The sequence below is a fragment of the Zonotrichia albicollis genome, chromosome 8 (genome assembly GCF_047830755.1).
Source record: "Zonotrichia albicollis isolate bZonAlb1 chromosome 8, bZonAlb1.hap1, whole genome shotgun sequence".
NCBI lineage: Eukaryota > Metazoa > Chordata > Aves > Passeriformes > Passerellidae > Zonotrichia > Zonotrichia albicollis.
In genome coordinates this window covers 19,432,410-19,454,765 of record NC_133826.1, presented here as the reverse complement: position 1 = coordinate 19,454,765, position 22,356 = coordinate 19,432,410, and the positions used below count along the sequence as shown (strand labels likewise).

Genomic DNA, 22,356 nt, shown 5'->3' with positions numbered 1-22,356 from the left:
TGGGTACAGATCAATACAAGCTGGCTGCACAACTTGTATGCTGTGTTCAGTGTTGTGTTGTTTATCTGAGCAGAGTTTGATCACGGGATCTTTTAAATAAGAAGAAAAAAGTTCTAAAGAACAAAAAAATTGACATTTTCAATAGTGTCTGTATTTTTTTTGTCAGACATTTATTACAGGACCCTGTATATTTATAGAAAAAGTAACCAGTAAAAAAAGCCATACAAAACTGTTGAAGAAATAAGGATATTACTAAAAACAAGACAATGGATTTTCCTTACTATACTTTTTATTTTTTGCAGGATCCTGTAATAAATGGCAGTAAAAAGAATGGGACTTTTACATGAACACAGAAAGAAGGAAACAGGATTGGGAAGGAGAGTTAAGGCCACTGTAAATATTAACTACTATGGCTTCCTAAGAGCCACTTCATCCTGTGTCTGACTCTACATAATCATTTTATTTTCCAAGTTTTGTGCTGCCATTTTAATCCAACAATTATTTCTTATAGGTTACTATCAGACAGATTGCACCTCCAGTGCTTAAGGGCATTTGATGCCAATTGACTCCACTTTTCTGAAAAAGCAAATCATGCTCTCCTACTTCTGCTTTGTATCAGTGTCTGGCTTAATGTATCACACGTTTCAAATTACTGTTCTTACTGCAATCTACTGGAGTTAATCACAATATGCATCAGGGTTCACTCCTAACCTTTGGGTAAAAGTATCTATTTTCCCTTTCAGCATAATCTACTGTGCTCATCACACTGGTGCAAACCCTCACTGGGCAGTGTAAGGACAAACACTGCCTTCTACTGCTCATTTTGTTATTCCCTCAGATACACCTCATTTTTGTATGGGTTAATCACTGAATAATGGAAATATATATTTGCAAAGAAATTAATGGGTTTACAAAAGAAAATAGTTAATATCAACACTATTTATAAAACATTTCCCCTCACTCTACAGTAGTAATTGCCTTAAAACATCAGTTTCAGTCTAAACAGTGCTGCAGACCTTTGTAACTTTACAACTGCATTGACTATAGATAAGTTCTTCATACTTACAAATTTGGATTTCAGCTAAACAAAACTGCATCAATACTTTTGTAAGGGAATTTTCTTGGGGTGAAGAAAGGAGAATTATCCTTGGCCCACTCAGGCTGTTCAGCTTTATTATGGCATCAGAAGGAAGGTCCAAATGACTACCCTTGATTAGATACCTAATTTTGCAAAGCGGGATAAACCCATTCAAAAACTTGCACATATTAGAAGTAACTTCCATTTGTGGCCAACAAAATAATTGCTTTGTTTCAACATGTTATTACAGTTTCTTATTAAACTGCCTAAAAAACTTTTTTTTTGCAGGCATTGTTTTGTCCCAGATGACCCTCATTAAATTCAGTAACAGATTTACTATTGACTCAAATGGGAGCAAAGTGAGACCTATGCAGCATGGATATTATTTTCTTTGTCTAATACTTCTTTACAGAATACACTAGAGAAAGGAAGGGAGTCTTCCTTTTCAGACAATGAAAATACATGGTTTTAATTCCTACTTGAAGTATAGCCAGTACTATCCCCATGATATTCAGTAAGTTCCATAAACATGACTACAGAATAAATACGGCCTCACACATCTGCAAAAAGCAATCCATTGAGACAAAAGTCTGTACAGTTCACAGTCTCTACATTTTTATTTCTTAATCCATTGACCTCAGTAATAACACTAGCACAAGCAGATGGGACAAAGCTGGCATTAAAGCCTGTTACCCATCAGAACCCCAGACTAACACTGAGCCATTGGACTTTTTCTTCAGAAACTTCTTCAGCTTAAGACAACAAACAGAATATTGCCTGAAATAAATCTCTTAGCAGCAATTAATTCCTATAAACAAGTCCATTACTGATCACTTGTACTAACATTAGGGGATTATTTAAAAATATTAGCTAAAAGTAAACAGAAATTGTATTTTTCTAAGTGTACATATAATTAATTATTAGAACAAACAAACAGATAAACAATACTTCTACTGCAACTTCACTCTGCCAGCACCCGCCAGCAAATACAGGGATGACTCTGAAGTAACTCATTAACCAGTTGGAAAGATTTTGTTCCATTCTAATATTTCTTCCTCAGACTGCTACACAGAGATATAAGAATTTGATGCCAGTGTGGCCTGCTTGAGATAAAAAACAGACTTGAAAAACAAAAGGTAATAAACACATCTTTTTCAGATGCTATTTAAAGAAAAAGTCTTTAAACAGTCTGAGGATTTTTGAAGGTAAACATGTAATTTTAGAGATTATTTAATTCTATTTCTCTGAAAAAATATTTTAATGTGCTTTAATTTTAGACAGAATTAAACAAGAAAATTCTAACATTCACTAATCTACACTCAGTTTCAGTCATTAAGAGCTCCACAACTTCTGTAACAATTATATAGGGGATATTGAAACACAAGACTGATACTAACATTAAGCATTTCACATGCCCCATCTCTCATCATACATCTGGGGAAAGCAATTCCTCAGGTACCTTTTCAAGTTTTTCACGTATAAGAAACTTTATTTATTTGCTCTGCAGTTAGTTGTTCTCAAGCCTGGGTTTATTCACAGAAACATTGAGCCCAAAATTTTTCAAAGATGGCACCCAAGGTTCACATGAAAACAAGTTCTGTGTACATATTATAAACTTTCTGCTGTTTATTCTCCTGCCTTTTAAAAGCTTGCTGCTGAAAAATGGAATAGAGGCAATAATGCATGAGTTTGGTCACTAGTCACACACCATGAAAATTCAAAATGAGCAGCTCCCAAACAACCTAATCATGCAAATGTATTGGCTGAGCTGTCTGGCAAGTACCTCTAAATTACAAATAGATCCCTAGAAATCAATAGCCATTTCCAGACAGAAATATTTAAACTGAATTCATATCTAACTATTCTGAGAAGATCAACTATTTCTAACAGTAAGAATACAAATCAACAATAAATGCAAATCCTATTCAAAAAATAATTAAACCAGTAATGCCAACTTACACCTAGTTTGGTTCTAATGCAAAAAGTGATCTGTCTCCTTCGATGTCATCTATTCTGCTGTAAGTTAACTTAGATCTTTTCATACTGCTGCTTTCAAGTCTTGGGTTTTTTCCTCATGCTTTTCTAGGTGCATGCTTTACTAGCAAAATCCCTAAGCTGCATATACAGCACAAAGCACTTTATTTAAAGAAGGCAGCTCCAGGTAGCCCATCACAGCTCTCACAGGTGAGCAGGCTGCAGAGCATGACAGAGGCAGCTGAGGGGACAGAGCAGGGCAGCACGTGGTGCCTAAAGGGTATGGCAGGCAACTGCAGCACCACAAAGCAAGGAGCTGGAAAGGCTGTCTTGCTTATCTTGCTCTAATTTTTAAGACATTTGAGAATTTATTTCCACTTGCTTTTCTTCTTCAATATGAGACTTATTTTTTTCCTCATCTATAGTAGTTTGTCCATTCCCACATAAAAGGGAAGAGGACCTCAGTTTGCCTCTGCACCATCCCAAGGGGGATGACCCAAGCACAGCCATCACATTCTCTAGCACCACAATGTGTTCATATTATACAACTGAAAGCTAAATGTTCTTTTCTTCACAATTCTCTTTTAAAAACTCCTCACACTTCAGCAGTCCCATGAAAACGTATTTTAACAGTTATATCACAATCAGGTATAGTTTTCAGTAGAAGCCAAAATATGAGTGCAGGCCTTCAAAAAACTTTATTCTCAGATTGCATTTTCTGAGAGCCACAGACAGCCTTTAGTGTCTCCATAGAATTCAGTTTTCCTTTTACAAGTGCATTCAGCTATCCATCTTTGTGAGAAATAAATCTTTCACCTGACAAATAGCTTTATAAAAAAACTGACATCTCATTTTCTTCCACTGTATTTGTAGGTACCTACTGCAGTAAAAGTACAAAAAACTCCACACAAATCACACTTCCTAAAAGCAAATATTATGATGCTTGGGAGCTTGATCTGGACATTGTTACAAAGCAGAATTTATCAAAAGAGCTATGCCTGGGAAAAAAGAAAAATTACCCTAGAAACACAACAAACAAAAAGGAGAAACCTTTCATTTGCTGTGAAGGGAAAGCCAGTGGGTGAAGGGGGAGGGAGCAAGAAACAACCAGGATTCACACTAAGTTGCAGGGGAAAATCTGGGAAGAGATCCAGTGCAGGATCTGGTCCTTTGGTCTACAAATGACTCTGGAAGCCTCATGCTCAGACTATAAAATCTACCATCTTGCTCTTTCCTGAAGATAAGCATTCATCTGTGGTGACTTCTCTTTTTCTGTTTTAGTTTTTTGCCTTTCACCTCAGAACCTCTTGATGCTTGTCTTGCCTACCTCTTTGTTTTCCAAAGTGTTTCTTACAGTTTAATTCTGGGTCAGGTTTTTTGAGGTTTTTTTCATCTTTCCAGGTGTTAAACATAATTGATTTTGACAATTAATCCTCTAGTGACCAACTAACGCAATGTTTGTGTTATAACTTATTCCTTGCTTTAGGCTTCACCTGTTGAGAGAAAATAGAAGATCTGCTTTCTTAGTAAACTGCTTGGATGATATATTGGAAGTAAGAAGTGGAGACTGATGTTGCATGCTGTTTCTATGTGTTCTCTGACAGATAATTGTTCATAAAAACTCCCCTGTTTTTATTAACTCACAATTATCTGCAGAACACAATGACAGCATTTCCCTCCACACTCTAAATTTGTTACTGGTGGGAAAAGGAGAAACTGCTGTTCCCCAAGAGGAAGTTTGAAGTCAGTATGAAAGCCAGCTGCCAAATACAGAGATACTGCTTCTTCTCAACATTTGCCTGCCCTGATAGCCTATGGCTGAGCTGCAGCAGAATCACCCAAGGATCATTTGGTTTTCCCAAGAAGATCATAGCACCACATAGTAAAGCTCCTCATTCTTTTAAAGTTTCCCACACTGCCTGTGATTGAATACAGGTGTGCATTACTTTGGTATAATCTTAACAGGCTGCCACCAACACCACTGCTACTGCAAATACTATTTTTCAGGCAGAACAGCAAATTTTTACAGGTACATCATTCTCCTCCTCAAAGTCACTTGCTGGTTAAGTGCCAATCACACATCATCAGCATGAGGAGTGCTCTAACAGGCTGATGACATAACAGAGCCCAAGAATGAAGTCAGCTATTTCATTCCCTTTACAATTTATTGTTATAAGATTATTTCCAATTTTTTTACTCTTTTTAATCAATTTCTGTGGTAAACAGTATACTTTGAGTTGTAAATTACTAAAAAACCACAAATATAGACAAGAAAAAGGGAAAGGTGTCATATTAAGTTTTTTTCCCCATCTCAGCCACTAATTAATACTGGCATAGTTTTACATGAAAAAACCTGGGTGCTGAAGTCAGACAACACAGAACTTGCAAAGAGAATCATAATCTTAATTAAAATATTGAAGAAAGGATGTGATATTCTTCTTAATACTTGGCAAATTAATACAGTAAAGAATTGGAACAAAGAAAGGTTTAGGTTGGAAGGAACCCTAAAAATCTCCTAAGTATATCTAGCTTGGAAGTCTTTTCCAAGCACAGACAACCATAGCAGTTTGATTTTTGTGTCATCTCTGGGGTTTCATTTCAAGATGCCTGAGATCACTGCCAAATACTTCTGGATTCTACAGAACCTTCAGTCAAATCAAATTTACATTACAAAGAAGGCCGTGTGCCACATATTCACACCAAAAATAAATGCAATTGCACATTAATAACTCAAGCTGAATAAATAATTTTATTTTATAGCTAAAAATTTGCTGTTCTTCTCCAGTTCGCATACAATCAGGGATTGATTTTCACAACCCTAAGATTAAACTAAATTCATACACACAAAACCAAACAGGTTTTTCTGTGAAAAGACTCCAAAATATTAAGAATTTCTCTTGTTAGTCATTGCTAGAAACATCATCTATGAGAAAGTCTACTGAATGAGTTATGGGAGACTTTGCTATTCAAATAAAGGGAGAAAAGACCCATGTAAACAATGATACCTGCAATTTACTATTTTTGCAGGCACAAGAATCACTTCAAGATCTTGAGTTTAAAATCTGTAGCTACAGTCCAGCAGAATATTTAAACAGTTGCATAACACCACATACATGAGTAAGGCTGTCAGCTTCAAAAGGGCTTCTTAGGCTTAATCCAAAGCAGGTCTTGAAGAATATGATGTTATACCATTTTCTTATTAGTACAATTTAGAGATCATAAGAACATAACTTTTTAAGATCACCTAATAGCATTCATAAGCCATCTTATTTACTTACCATCTCCTGAGATGACTTATGACATGGTTGATTATTTTTCCACTTCTCAGACTTCATTCTTTGTTATTTTTACTATACTGTCTAAGCAATGCTATCATCAGGCATCTCATCAGCAATGGGTTGAAATCTCAGCATTGTTAATAGGAATATTACAGACATTCCTTTATACTACTTTAAGCATAACTGATATGCTGAAAGAATTAGCATTAAACTTCTTAGATTAGTATCAAAAAGACACATTTTTCTGCACTTTTTTGTTAACTTATAAACATAAGTTTGCTGCCTGAGCAGTGCAGTGGACATGAAGAAAACTCCAGTGTTGCTCAGTAGAACTTTTAAGGAAATTTGCTTCTCACCTTGCTGGAGATTGTAACCTTGTTCCCATTGTGTCTTAAAGCAAAATAAACTCAGCATTTATACAAGTGCCCCCACAACCTTCAGAGACAGAGTGAGCATCAGGCATAGTGGTACTGTGGTTTTTTCCTCACTCTTTTCTTCCATTTTCCGCCTTATGACTGAGAATAATTCACAGGATTAGTGCTGTCAGGGAAGAATGTACAAAAATGCATTCCTCTCTTGAGAATGAAGTCAGGGATAGCTGTGAAGTCTCTGGGGACCAGAAAAATCAACACAGCAGGAAACACCTAAAAAATCTAATAAAATACCCTGGTTTGGCTCCCCTCATTTCCTGTGAGCTAAATGTCACTGACAATGTTTTAAAAGGTCAATCAACATAGGTAATGTGCATATCCATGTGCACTGGTACAATTCCAAACAAATATGATGCAGGATAATTTAGCACATGCATTCTAAATACAGGGGTTTTTTCCTTCCTCTATTCTAGTTCATATGTCTCATCCCACAGGACGAGAGGCAGACAACCCATGCTTGGGTTAGCACCTGAAAAGACACTCGGGGATTTTTACTAGAATGTTTGTAGAGGAGAAAAAAACCCAGCCCACTGAACCAGAAAAGAGGCAGCGGATTAGCCCAACACAAATTTGTCTCCTCTTTCAGCAAAAAGGAAGGAAACAGTTGAGCCTTAGATATGCTTCCCATCTTCTCCCACACACCACCTCAGATGGGAACTTGCCAGACCCTCAGGATTAATACTGAGACTCTCCTGTGGAAAAGCCTAACATGTTCCATTGCCAAAGCCCATCTCAGGTAAGAGCCATTAGGGAAAAACAAAGGTGTTGAACTGTAGGGTGCTAATTGGGTCAATGGGGATTACAGCACAAGCATGAGGTTGTTGGTTTGCCATGAATGTGGAGGAATACTTGTCTCATTTTTCCCACCTGTGTTTAATTAAAAATTTAAGACTCAAGAGGCCTAGAAAGCCACAAGGACTCTCACCAAGGGCATATGTGTTTCCTTGTAGATAAAACTTTCCCTTGTGGTAGCTGACTTCAGGGAACTTTGGTACTACAAGGGAGGGAAAAATGCTGCTGAAAAGCAGCAACAAACAAGATTTCACAGCAGGAGCAACTTGGGATGAACACTGTGAATAGCAAAAAATCTCCCAAGATATTCCATAATGTATTACAATTCTGTAGAGAAGAAAACAGACAACAACATCTGTGCTATGGTGATGCTGGTGTTGGAGCCCATGGAGAGGGATTTACAGCCCCTAACGTACTAAGAAGTGATTTTGTGAATCTATTTGTGTACACACACACCATACTGAAGTCCTAGTGTTTTGTGTACTGAACATGCAACAGAGTTAAAAACCTTTATTTCCAGCTAGCACTTGAAAAATTAAGACTGTCATTTGGTTAATACTCATTTGAAGTTACAAAACTACTGCCAGCAAAAGCAATTTATCAGAACACTTGCCAAGCTATGTGGCTGATTGTTTTTGGCACAGGGCTGCTGCAGCCTGAGTCATTCACATCAGTTAAAATGAAGACTCTCATTCACAAAACATTGCTCTATTGAAGCAAAGGAGTGTTCTGCTTTATTTTTCATTTCACTGTATTTCTCTGCTATTTCTGTGACATCTAGAATAACTGGAATTAGAGCCTTAGATCACAAACTTCCAGACTCCATGAATAGAATGATGCAGCACAAATATTCCCAGAGCATATCTGATACTTATCCTTTCCATTCAATTCTGAAAGATGTGGCCTGCTAATCTCAACAGCATTAATAATAGAAACAGAACATGCATTTACCCAGAATCTCTAGCATGCTGTTAGAAAAGAAGCTGCTCTGAATCTGAGACTGAAAATTAGGTGACCTCCACATTCTCAGACAGTTCCATCAGATAAAGGACAGTTTCTGTCAGCTTCAATTTGCATCAAATCCTCACTCAGCAAAACTTCCTGCTTTTGTTGTCAGTACAGAGCTCCTTAGGAATTTTAGGCTCTCCAGAAAAATCTTACTTGGCCCACAGTGCTGATGAAAGCATCCTTAAGTGTACAAATACAGATGTTATCAACAGAACATGCTTATCAGATATGAAGCAAAGTGATAATGCTAGGACATGAACTATGAATCTCTCAGCTGCACTTCACAGCATTTTCCATTACCAATTTCTTGTACACTTGCAGCCATCTCAAATGTTCTTGCAATTTTTAGTGGCTTTCATTTGAACATAGGTGCTTGATTCACGGCAGCTTGGGTCTTATAACCACTGAGATTATGAAAGCAGCTTCTTGAATAAATGCTAGACTAAAATCCCAAAGGTTTAAGTTTTAAAAAGCGAGTTTCAGCCTCTGCCCATTATACCAAATTCTCCAAGAATACATAACACCAAGAGGTACTAGTTCAAGTCCATGCTCTCAGGGCTAATAGATTTTTTATACTAGACTTCATTGTCAATTCACTGTAAATTTTTGTGCTCTGGCACATGGAGACTCCCACAGTTTTGCTCCATCTCTAAAGGATTAAGCATTGTCCACTGACTGCAGTCTGATCCCCTTCAAAATACAGCAGTTCTTACCAGGTAAATCCAAACTCTTTCACCTTTCTCAACCCACAGCAAAGTCAGTTTGCTGATTTGAAAGGCAGCCAGCATGGGCCAAGAGTCATTTTCATCACACTACAGCTCCACCAACTACACTAAGACTGAGGCAGAATATCTTCTAGCCTAAGACAACAGATAGGAGTTCAATCTCACACTAGTTGCTGTTTGAAAGCTTACAACTGAGAGGGATGATGGTTACCCAGTTTTCAGCAAGCACTTCCAAGATATAATATTCCCACCTTTGGCATACACTTATTTCAAGTATATGAAAGTGAAAAGAGTTTATGCACACAGCTTGTGCTATTCTAGCTGATGTCTCTTGAGATGTGTCTTCTTGCAGTGGAGGAGTTTGAGGCTCAGCTCACAGCTCACCTTGTGCTGTGTCAGTGTACATTCTGGCCAGGGCTGGACTGGCTGCAGGGGCAGCTCAGCCAGATAATTGTAGTAACAGGAGCCTGGAGGCAGCTCCCATTCAGCATTAGCAATTCCAGCACTGCATGGCCCTGCATTTATCCAGAACTCCATTAACAACTTCATCTGAACATAATTTTTCTTTGACAGCAGAAATAATTGCTTGCATTACAGTCATTTTGAAAATTAGTTATTTCGATCACCTCAAGGAAAGCTAAAAAAAACTTAGAAATTTTTATTTTTACCATATATATGAAGAATCTTGTCAGCTAATAGTATAGAAATTTTCTCTCAAAGTGAAAGCACAACATATTTCATGTGCAGCTCATTGGTTAGATGATCTGTAGAGCCTCAAGAGCACAATCTCCTATTTACTTCTGTTCTGAAAAGTCTTCAGATTTTGTCCTTTCAATAAAAGGAAAATAACTCTGCTATCCCAGAGCCTGCAGAAAACCCTATAATCCCCACTCAGCACACAATGCAGAGGCACTTTCTGCTCTTCATTCTGTTCAATAATGGCCAACAGAGGAGAACTGGTTTCACAATAAGCTGTCTGCCAAAGAACACAATTTTAAATGCAGAATTTGATGTGAGAGCTGTTTGGAGGAAAATATTAGTCATACAACATGACAACAAATTTATTCTGTATGTATTTCCACAGAAATGATAAAGCTTTCTTGAAGCTCTGAATTTTATTCCAGTGTAATATTACACTGTTTAAGATGGCACTACATAATTCAAAAGTAAAAGTGAATGTGCTGTAGAAACGAAATTGTATAATAGAGGCTTAATAAATGAGAAGTCAGCATTATCTGGATCTTTCTAATCATAATTTCAGTTGTTGAAGCACCAGGGACTCCATCAGTCTAGACACTATATTCTGATTCAATTACATTATGCATTAAAAAGTGGTGGTTTACAGCATCCATTAGACTTGTTATTACCCTTGTGCCATACTCAATTGACCACAGGAAAAAGGCTTTCTCCTATGGGAGGTGAAACTAAAGCATATTCAGTGAAATGCATTAGTAAGTACCCCCCAAAAGAAGTTTCAGTTAATTTCTTTCAGAAATGAGTATTCCTGCAAAATGCAGAGTAAACATGATGCCTCATTAAACCTTTGTATTGTTCAGACCCCACATATATATAGGTGTAACACTGATTAATGGAAATAAACTACAATATTCTGTGATTCAGAATAAATGACTAAACCTTAGCAGGACTAATAACAACAACAACTTGAATAAAGCATATTAGCAGGAGACTAATCCAAGCCTCATTCATAATATCTAGCATCTCATTTTTCTCTTTATCTTGAGCCTCAAAAGTCATAAAAACACAGCACTGCCATTCTGAGAATTCCAGCTGATGACAAAAGCCAAAAGAAAATGTTTAACTCTGGTCCAATTGATGAAAAACTCTTTGCTGTTATACTGAATATGAGACACCCGTTTTACAGCTCACAATTTAGCTGTCAATTTAACTCAGATCTACAATAAAATACTCTTCCATTTTCAAAAATTGCCATCCAAGTTTGTCCTCAGGATCTGTATAGAATTTTCAGACATCTGCAATCTTTATTTACCAGCAACTGCTGTGTCAAAGCCCCTCTACTTGTTATTCAGAAAATGATTGCTCTCCAAATTAGAGGTTTAAGCACTTGTACAATAATTCAGCCACAAGGTTAATTTTTTTAGACAGGTAGGTAGGTCATGACTTTTCACATAATTATATTTATTGCTAAATTAACACATTTATCAAGTAATTGCATTATTCTGGGTTTCAGATATAATGAAGATCGAGGAACAGTAAATTTTCCTATTCTAAGAATTTGACATGTAAAATAATTCTCATTTGAAGATAAAAAAATATTTTTTTATACTAGGAAAAAATATGTATGCATTTAATTTGAAAGTCTTGTTAATGAGTAGGAAGAAATAAACTATATCACAGAAAACTGTTTTATTTGAAAACTTACCTAAAGAAATTAAATTGCTGCTAAAAAAACTTATTCTCACTAACATAGCACCTTTTTGTGCAGTTTCCTTTTGGGTAATGAAATCTTTTCAGCCAAATAATTCTCACTATTCTGTGAATGCACAATAAATTTACTCACAATTCATGCCAATAGCATAATGCTTTTTACTCTTTTGCAGCAGCTGTGGATGTCTCAATTCCTTTACATTCCTATGCTTTAGAGCACAAATTTCCTACAAAAGCCATTCTTCTTCATGAAATGTGAGCAGTTTAATTCAGGAGCTGCACATGCTGCAGCTCCAATTGGTTATCACTCCAAGGCAGCCAGGAGTCTCCCAGCTCTGTCCCATCCATCCCACTGGCGCTCCCGAGCTCCATCTGCTTCCCTGAGCACTCGGTCCCTCTCACACTTGTCAGGCAGCACACGAGATTTCCTCTCCAGTTTGCTCAGAAAAGAAAGTGCCTGGCTAATAAATGCTGCCTGTTTGACAACACTGAACACTATTTACAAACTGTGGTTCCCTTTAATCAACTCGTTTGTCCCTGATTCCAAGACGTGATCGTGGCTCATTTTAAGTCTGTGACAAAATTCTCGTTGAGACAGATGGAACTGAGGGAAAGTGTGGGCCCCACTGTTACAGCAAGCTCCACCAAAACAGGGTCCTCTGCCCATCAAAGTTCCCCAGCACCACCACAGCTCTGTGCAAGTTTTTGGTACAATGGTATAATAACTGGTATGATGCTCACACCAGAAACAGGACATCAGTGAATAATTCCTCGAAGCTGATAGATAATCTGAATCCCAGACAAACATCTTTCTCTCTGCTGTTTGTACCAAGGCAGATACCTGCCATATCATATGAAGAGGGAGTAAAGCAGCTATCCTCTTCTAGTGCCAGTGATGCTATGCTGGCTTGCAGTAACTGTGTGATTGCTTACCTGCTAAGTTCATTTCCTCTATGAAATCTGATGAGGCACTCTATCTGATTATATAAATATTAAAATATATAACTTTCAAGCATAGAGTTTGTGGGATGTTTTTCTGGTTTTGCTGAGATTGCTGGGGTTAAATGTTTGGTTTTGAAAGGTGGGGACAGGGGAGAGTTGAGTGAGGTACAACTTTGAAAAAGTATTTTTCCCATAACATCCTTTAAGTAATCCACACTGGCACTAGTCAGCAAAGCGTTGAGTTTTGTAACAAATCACTGTTTGCCACCAACCTTTTCCTTTCCCAAATTTGTGTGACTTCCAACAGCCAATGCCAATACACTGTGCTTTTATGTCATTAGTTAATTGCTAGAATAAAAAAAGCCCAGAATCAAATTACAAACAAAACAAGACTTAAAACAGGAAAGCTGAAAATGAAAAACTAACCCAGCATTTATTTATTTCATCCCCACAGAAGCTAAAAATATAAAATATTATTACCCTTCACCTGAAGATGGCACAGAGCCATTGGCTCAATAAAGGAATAATGAAGCATCAGGAACAATGCTAAAGGAATTCAGTAAGGGCCATGAACGCACTGCCAGTGACCTAATGCATCAAGTGACCAAGACAAGCCCCAGTTTTGGCAGCCCTTGGATGTTGTTTGTCATTATGTGATTTATCAGTTTTTAAACACCATAGCCTCTGCCATGCAATGTGGAATAGCCAATCACAGGCTTTCCTACTGGCTTTTAAAACTATTATTCACACAATGTTGTGGTATCCTGCAGCAAGAAATCAAAAACCACAAGCCCTTATTGCTCATTATCCTGATGGTATGTGCCAAACCTGCAGCTGGAATTGTGGCTCTGCAGAGCTGGAACAGGACTATGACAGCTCATCTGACACTCCAAGTGCTGCTGCTCAGGTCACCCTAGACAGCAAATACTCATAAGCAGAGCACATAAATGTAAACCAAAGTTAATATCAAAATTAAAGTTCTCTTCTGAGAAAAACACAAATAAAAGGAGATAAAGTTTACATTGACTGCAATACCAGATGCATCTTCAGGTATTTGGGCTGTCCCATGCAAAGTGACTGAAATAAGATGAGATCACTAGAAAAGAGCATGTATAAACTTACAGTTGCCTCTAGCATTTACATTTTTTATGTTTCCCTATTGGAAAGCTCTAAGTTCTACTAACTTTCCTATTATCTCATGGCTATAACGTTCCATTTATTAGTCAGAACTTCAACGTTACACCTTACTCATGGATGGATGCTGTTCTCCAGCAATATCCCTTTTTGTGCCAATGTCCAGCTGTGTGGGTGGAGGAATGACTCCCTGACGTGATGGATCAAGTTTTTTAATTCTTTCAAACTCACCTGGGATTCATGTAAATATGCAAACACATGGGGTAAGATCCCAGTCCAAAATCTCTTGGGCTGAAAACAATCTTAGGCCAAACTGCCCAGCGCCTGAACAGGATGCATGTGATCTGAATGAGTAGTGAAAACATGAGTGATAAGACAAAAAAAGAAAAACCACACCTGTGAAACAAGAGAAAAGTAGACAAATTTTGTGTTTTTAAGATTTCTTAAAATTTATGATTTCTTTTTCATTCTCTTTGTACAATTGTGTTTATGTTAAACTTTTTTTAGCGGTATCAACACTATCTTCCAAAAACAGCTCCTCATTTAAAATGCACTGGCCTGCACTGCTTTCAGTTACAGCAGTATATTGATTTAAAATCCAGGCTTCAAAACCTAGCGATAAGGAACTCTTATCTAATTGGAATTATACCACTTCGTTATTCCACAATATGGAAATTGTGCTTCACTTTCCATGCTCAGACTTAACTGTTCTAATGCAGAGAGCATTTATCTGTGAAATGGAGCTGTTCAGCAGAGGCCCAAAAGCCTATAAAGCTTTGTGACCACTTCAAAAAGGTATGGGCTTATGACCTTCAAAACCCACCTTCCTGATTTATTCAAATGCTTACTCAATTGTTCTCTGAAGCTCCTGGATACTTTTGCATCCCCCTTAACAGGAATTCAATTGAGTCCATATACACAAAACATAGACAAGACCAGGAATTCCACAGCAAAACATTTGCCTAGAAAATCTTGTTTAATGGAAAGTAAAGGATTTTTTTATAATAATATATTAATGTTGGTGAAAAATCCAGTGAAAAGCATTCTCCTGTCAAGAGATGAGCTCAGTAATTGCCAAGAACTGTACGAGATGAAAAACCTCATTCTCAAACTGTAAATTTTACTGTCTTAAATTCTCAGTTCATGCCAAAGCAGCAATGATGTTAGAGTTCCTTCTACGAGGCTTGTTTCTGACCATCACAACACAAAAATACAGAATACTGCAAATGAAGTCCAGAAGGACAATTAAAATTTATTGCCAAAATCAATTTGGTTCTTATAGCTTACTTTTCATAAGGCATAATAAAGACGGCTGACATAGCAAAATCATCCACATGCCCTTCAATAAACTCCACAGATGCACATCCTCAGACATAACTTTTCATCTTTTATGTCCTACTTCTCAAGAATACATCACACTAATATATTCAAATAATTCTTACTGCCTAGCCACTACAATTTTATATGATCATTTATTGCTGCAGTTTCTATAACATAGCAATGATATTGGCATAACTAGAAGATCATTTGTAGTGAGGAGCTACCACAGCAGTTTGTCTCTGTATCTCTATTTATGTGTCTTCTAGTGGATCTCTTATTTTTAGAGTGAACTCTCAGTGACCCAAGAAGAGAAACACAAGATTTGCTTGTGCTCTCAGAACATCAGTTAACCTCAGCCTGAGTGACGTCTAAGAAAAACAGATGTAGTACCAGCCCAAAAATAGAGGGGGAAAATTACAACAGAGGCTTTGAAACAGCAACCACAGAACGACAACAGAGACCACAGAACTACAAAAACAAATCACAGAAGATTGATTTACAGTCACTATATGCATGCAAGTTTAGAAATTGGGTAAAACCTGCTTTGGAGCACCAAAGAAGAAACAGCCATCATGTACACAAATAACAGATCTTCAATACAACATCACTTACACTCACTGGAGGAAAAGCAAGTGAGCAGACTGCTTCAGCAATCACACAAAAAGAAGCTGAAGAAGGTGCAAAATCATGGGGAAGAAACCATCACCACATTTCCCTCAGCAAAGAGCTCTTTGTGCTTACAATTCATTGTAAAACCCCCTTCTCTTCCTTTCTAGGAAAATTAACTCATGCAACCTAGGGGACAAAGTAGCATAGGAAAAAAGGGCAATGCCAAAAATGGAGATGATAAATTTTGCACATATCTATTTATACTATCATCACAAGTAAGCTGTAATAACAAGCTAATTTGGACATTGCTAGCACTGTGACTGGACTCATAGTAATCCTTTGACCAGGTGATCAGCACCATACTTGAGAATAAATTCTTGCATCAAGTACTCTTCTTCACTCTGCACAGAGAGGGCATTTCACCTGGCATCCTGCCTTTGAAGGCTGTCTGTTAAATCAGGAGGTGATTTACTGCCACACTACTACAACTTAACTTTGTTAGTATTGATTTTGCTCATAATGAAGTGAAACAACTGAAGCATTCCACCTCTGTAAAAGTTGCATGCTTATTTTACTTTTCTGCAGAAAAGAAAATTTCTTCTTTTCTGAAAGACAAAGCTTCTCCTCGCTCCACCTCTCATTATTGAACACACACACAAAATGCAACTCATTTGTATTAAGTTTCTCACAACAAATTTTTCCCTTAACATCTTCTGACAAGATGAAGCATCTCTTTGTGATCAACAAGCAAATTAACACATTTTCAAGTCTAAAACATTTAGAGGACAGGAAAGCTATTTTCCCACCTTATGCTACGAAAACAATCAAGAAATGCCATATTGCTCCAGTGCAATACTCCAGTTAAATTGCTCTGCTGCCTTGGAGAAGAAACAAATTCAGCATAAGCATTTCAGCTAAATCACACTATTTTTGGTGCTAGACAACGGTCAATTTTCATTTGTTCTGGAGCATCTCAGCTGGAGCTGTAGCAATAGATCTTTAAAGAACACAAAGAATGATTTAAAGAAAATGCCTCTACTACTTTCATTTCTTACCACTGTAATTCAACCTAAGAATGATACAGCATATCCACTTTAACAGAGTATTTTGCACAGAACTGCACCCCAGGTGGCCCAAACTGAAATTAAACAAGGAAGGACTGATACAGAGCAGGGGAGGGAAGGAGAATTGGGAGGGCGAAGAAAGTAAAAATTGTTCTTTTCCTCCTCCTGTTTCTGTTATTCTGTTATTTGTAGTTGCACTGTCCACAAAGAAATCCTACCTCTTTTCCATACCATCTTTTTAAAATACTCAATATTTTACAGAAAAAGCAGGTCTTGTACAAAACAGCCATAAGCATCCTATGTCACTTCCTATGCTACTTGTGCTGCACAATACTCTGAATGCATGCACCAGCAGTTCAGGAACACAAACTCTTTTGTGGCTTATCACTTAATTGGCAATTATAATCCTATAATTAACTACAGAAAAAAGCCTCTGGCAAAAAGCAGATGAGTAATTCAAACATGAGTTATAAAATAACTCCTAAAACTAGTCAGCAGCAGCTTATCTGCAAATGCAGAAATAAACCCCACTAGAGAGTTAGTACCATCAGTTCCTGTGCCCGGTCTATCCCCCAGCCACCCAGGGGCCACATCAGTTTAGAAGTGACAGGAAATGGTTTCAATGCAGCCATCAATCTGATACTGCCTGGGACTGGCTGACACTCTTCCTCATAAAAAGGGAGAAGGCTAAAAAAAATCCTGACTCACCTTGCTGCTGTAAACAGCCTGATATATTCTCCTAGTTGACAATCACTTATAGGAGTAGTGGTGCAATAAATGAGCTAATGAAAGTGTCACTTACAATAAGATGTCAGCGAGCCAAAAAAGCCAAGCCTGACTGGCACCCGTCCTGCCGCTCTTGACTGAATTCTTCAGCTCACACTGCACTGTTAATTACAGCAACACAAGCATCTGCAGCAGCCAACCTATTCTTTTTATGAGAGCAGCAGATGGGCCACAACTGTGAGCAACAGAAAATAAAATCCAGTTGGATTCACCCCACCTTCCTTCTTGATACTCAATGCTTCTTCTCCCTATCTGCTCATCATCTAAACCCATCACTAAAATACCATGGATTTCACCATGTACTACAGGTGCCTTCACACAGCCTGAGCCCAACCAGCCCATCAGAGCATTCAGAAAGCATCGGACATGAGATTACTCAATCAAATTCTCTTAGATGTTCATTTCACAATACTTGTAATTCCAAGGATTAAACAGCATGTCCAGCAGGCCCTCAAAGGAGACTCCAGCTACTGCAGCTAACTCTAGAAATACATTAATAATTCTATACTAATTCCCACCTCCTAAAAAGATAAATTAAGCAAACCATACAGCTACTTCTCTGAACAAAGTAGACCCAACTTTATGAGCCCTCCGCCCTATAGAAAGATGAAAGGTGTCCATTTGTCTACTGTGAGTCAAACATCTAGCTAAAATTCGACAGAAGACAGAATTAGTAATAAATCAAAGTATCTGTTAAAAATTTTTTTCTTAATTTAGTTCTAGAAGAAAATTAAAACTGATCCTTTCAACACTGTTAGGCAGCACTTACAAACTGCTTTTATAAAATCTGCCGCATAAAAAACATGTTCTTAAACTTACAAAGAAATAATTGTCTAATATTTCTGAAAACTCAAGCTTTGAATCCATCTGAAAGACATTTAAAACGTTTTTAATTACGAATTTTTAAAATGTGTTGTTTTCTTTTAAGATATACAGCATGTCAAAAATACTATCACTTCCTGCACAGCTCTATTATTTTCCCTGTATTTAGGATTCATCACCTCACATGCCACTTCACTGATCAGCTAGGTTAGAGTGCACTCTTTCACTTTTTCAAAAGTCCAAATCACCACCTGTATAATCTCACCAGCTCCCAAAAGACAGTTGTGTGAAGCTGACAGTAAATTAATGGAAAGGATTCCAGCTTACTGCAGTGGGAACACATGCATGGGAGCTCACACCTAACAAAATGTCAGGGTGTGTGTTTCAAAGCAGATTTTTTAAACCATAGCAACTTGGTGATAAAGCCTGCCCTCTCCACAATCCAATAAAAATTTTAAACACAGATCACCTAGGTGTATTTGAAGGTCCCATAAATCAGTTCATCCCAGTGTAACTCAGTCCAGATTCTGTTTTGCACTGAGTTAGCACACATACAGTGATACATTCATTTCACACAGGTATAACACAGGAGCCGGGCTCTTCATTGTCCTTCTTACAGCATTCCATTTTATGAAAAGAACATTCAGCTCTGTTCACCATGATAACCTTAGTGGCATAAGTCATCTTTTATAATTCACTTTTCCCTTCACATTCAGACTGGCTGCTGTATTCAAAGACTGGAGCTGCTTCATTTGTTTTGACATGTGGAGCTGCAAAGTGCACCTTTCAATCCATCACTCAGGAAGGATGCACTGGCAATGGCAGGAGAGGTCACTGAGCAGCCACCTCTCCAGAAACTGAAAAAGCAGCATCTGGAGTTAGAGCTGGGGTGCTTTTATTTCTCATACCATGATATGAAACTTGATTCATCTCAAATGCAGGGATTCTCATGGCTCACTCCAGGGGAATGAAGGGCTCTCACTGCTCTCAGTGTATAACTAGAATTTTAAGAGGAGTTGAAAAGGGAGGATTTTACTTTTCTCCAGGGCACTGGCACTCAGTTATGGCAGGAAAGATGTGTACACCTATAGAAAAACTGAACTTCTGGCACTACTGGACTACTTCTTAGTCCTTAAGAGTAGGACTTCTGGTATATAGGTCCTCCCACACCTGTCCAGCTCTGGTTACACACTTAGGACCAACTGCTGGATTTACATTTGGAAGCAGCAGGGTTACCCTTCCCTGACATTCATAACCAGCTCCTTAGGATGCCAATAAATACATTGCCCATATTGACACACTACACAGGAGTGATGCCTTTCTCAATAACAAACCAACCTGATTAAAACAAATGCACTGCTGCACAGCAAGCTAAGCTGTTTGATTAGGCATTTTTTATTTTATATTTCTTTCCATGACAATAACTAAGTAACTGGACCAAAGCATGCTATCTCAAATCAAACTTAAACCTCTCTACATTTCTTTTTGCTCAATCTGAAAGATTTTATTCAAACAAATTCAGAAGGTTTTTGTTTTATTTTGAGTGATTTACCCTTTGCATCTTTTGTCATTTTTACATATATAAATGAGAAAATTAGTAAAACTGGAATATTGAAAATGCTATGAGCATGCCAAAGTGAAAGGGCTTACTTTAAGTCCCCTCTTTTTCCAGCCACAGAATTTTTTTCTACTTCTATTTAATCCAGAAAAATCACATCTAAAAGTTTCCTTTTCTACATGAAGGACTACACATGTAGCTACAAAAATCTCCTCTAATCCCCAGAGAGATAAGTTAAGAATCCCTTCACTTCAGGGAGTTTTACACTGTGCCAATATAGTTCAGTCACACCTTACCATCCCAGGAAAAGGGCTCCAGCCATGGTTGCCACCTTTTGTTGATGTGGTTTCCTGGACATCATTTCACTCCCAACAGTGCCACTGTGCAGCAGTGTTCCCTTCACCACCCAACATACAGCAGAAGCCAAGCACCTCTTATTCACCACTTCCCCCCAGAGTTTGACTGGAGGGAAGGATGTTCCTTCACCTTTTAGACCTCACCTTTATCCCCTGAAGCCAAGCCATGCTCCTTCCAGGACAAGTGTAGCTGAAGCACACTGCAACTCCAGCCAAGAAAAGGTGCAGGCTCCTTTTATAGCAGGGACTAATGAGCACATCCACACTGACTTTCAGGAAGTCCTTTTTCTGGAGGACAAGTTAATCCAACTGCAATGGGGCAAGGGGGCCACAGCTCTCTATATCTGCCAGATGTAAGACAGTTTGTCTCACCTTGCAATCTCTTGCAATGTATGACACATGGAGTTTGTGTGGATCCTTAAAAATCAGTGACCTTTCAGGACACCTCAAACACAAAAATATCCCTCAGTGGAAGACAAGATACCCTAGCTGGAGAAGAGCAGAAGCAGAAAATGAACCTCCACACTCACAAATGTAATTATTGTCAGTAGCACCCAAGACCTAGATCTTTCTATTTAGACTGAAAAGGAAATAAATGAATAATAAAATCTGTCACTAAATCTGGCTTTCAGTTCTGTTTTGCTCATTACAGAAAGTATTTATTTCCTCCCTACAGAGCAAGGTAAACTATACCAGGGAACAAAAGGATGCTTTTAGGTCTTGATTGAACCACTAATGTCATCTAATTAAACAAAGGCTCAATGTATATCTCAGCACAAAAGGGCTTAACCAGAACATAACTTTTTTCTCCTAGTGCTTTCCTCACAGCTATAGAAAATGAAGCCCTGCTCCCCTCCTGCCCAGTAACCTTTTCCTTTCTGTGTTTGCCCCACCTGAGTAGTTCACAAAATGAAGTGTAATGACAACCACCCTGGCAGCAACCTGCAAGAGGCACCAAAACAAATCAAGTGCAGCAGTGCTCATTGGCTGACAGCTGAAATAAATTAAATTGCCTATCCCAAGCCAATTCATTATGCCTTCCATGAAAAAAGGCCTAGATGTAAAATGAGCTATTCAAAACACATTCTGCATTTCTATTAATCTAGCAGAGTGAATTGTTTTCTATGCAGTAAAGCCAACAATGCTTGCCTCCACAGCACTGCATCACCTACACAGGGAGAAAATAGAGGCAATGCAGGGAGCAGGAAAATGTCACCTTCGAGGGCTGCCTTAGAAGGTACCAGTCTGTGAAAAATGTGTTTCATTTGTTTAGATGCTTGCAGGTACCTGCCACATCTGTGTCATTTAGGTCCTAAATGAATCCAGTATCTTTTAATTTTCAGTGGTGGAAATTATTCTTCATTTTTGCAGCATTCAAATTTCAGACTGTTGCTCACTGCCACCTGCTGGAGTTCAGGGAATTTTATAGGTTGGAGAAAAGCTGTGGGCACAGCAGTGGGGTTTTATGCATGTTTTTATCTACCAGATCCACCAACATTATGTCTTGCTACTGTTTCAAAAGTAGGGTTATTTTCAGACTTTTTTTACCATTCAGTTTTATGTAAAAGCTTTGAACTCCCTTGTCCCTGCAGAAGCTGGGTGAACATAATAGAAGGCAGAATGTGGTAACCTGACCCATACTATAGCTGTGACCAGGTGTTCATAAGTATAAAGGGAGAAGCAAATATCAATTTAATTTCACACAATTTCTATGTTCTGAGATAAGCAGAAAAATCTAACACTACTTTTAATACAGCTGTCTATTTAGTCAGTCTAAGGATAGCTGCCCTTCAATACTGTGTCTGTTTCAGCCCAGTTAACAGAGAGCAGTATGTTTCAAGCTCAATCCCTGTGCCTAAGCTCATTTACAGAAGTTAAATGTAAACATTAATGCAGAAACTGCAGAGAGAAAAACATCCAGAAATGTAATGATCAGCACATGAAATGAGCTATTACTTGCCTGGTATCATCACAACACAAGTAGGATAGTAAATTGGACCCAAAAAAAGCAGACCTCATGTTAGAAGCAGTATAGTTACCTGAGTGTGGACTCTAAGTTCTTTAACCCTCTTT

At 37.9% G+C, this 22,356-nt stretch overlaps 1 long non-coding RNA gene across 2 annotated transcripts in view; it reads left to right on the top strand.

Annotated features, from left to right (window-relative positions):
- The window catches only part of LOC141729854 (uncharacterized), a 48,488-nt gene that overhangs the window by 7,514 nt on the left and 18,618 nt on the right, over positions 1-22,356 (top strand). Inside the window, exons 2-3 of one of the 2 annotated variants that reach the window (XR_012581377.1) lie at positions 7,348-7,497; positions 13,089-20,831. This is a non-coding gene — a long non-coding RNA (uncharacterized LOC141729854). Of the gene's footprint in view, positions 1-7,347; positions 7,498-13,088; positions 20,832-22,356 lie in introns of those variants that run through there. The other variant, XR_012581378.1, reaches the window with a different exon arrangement.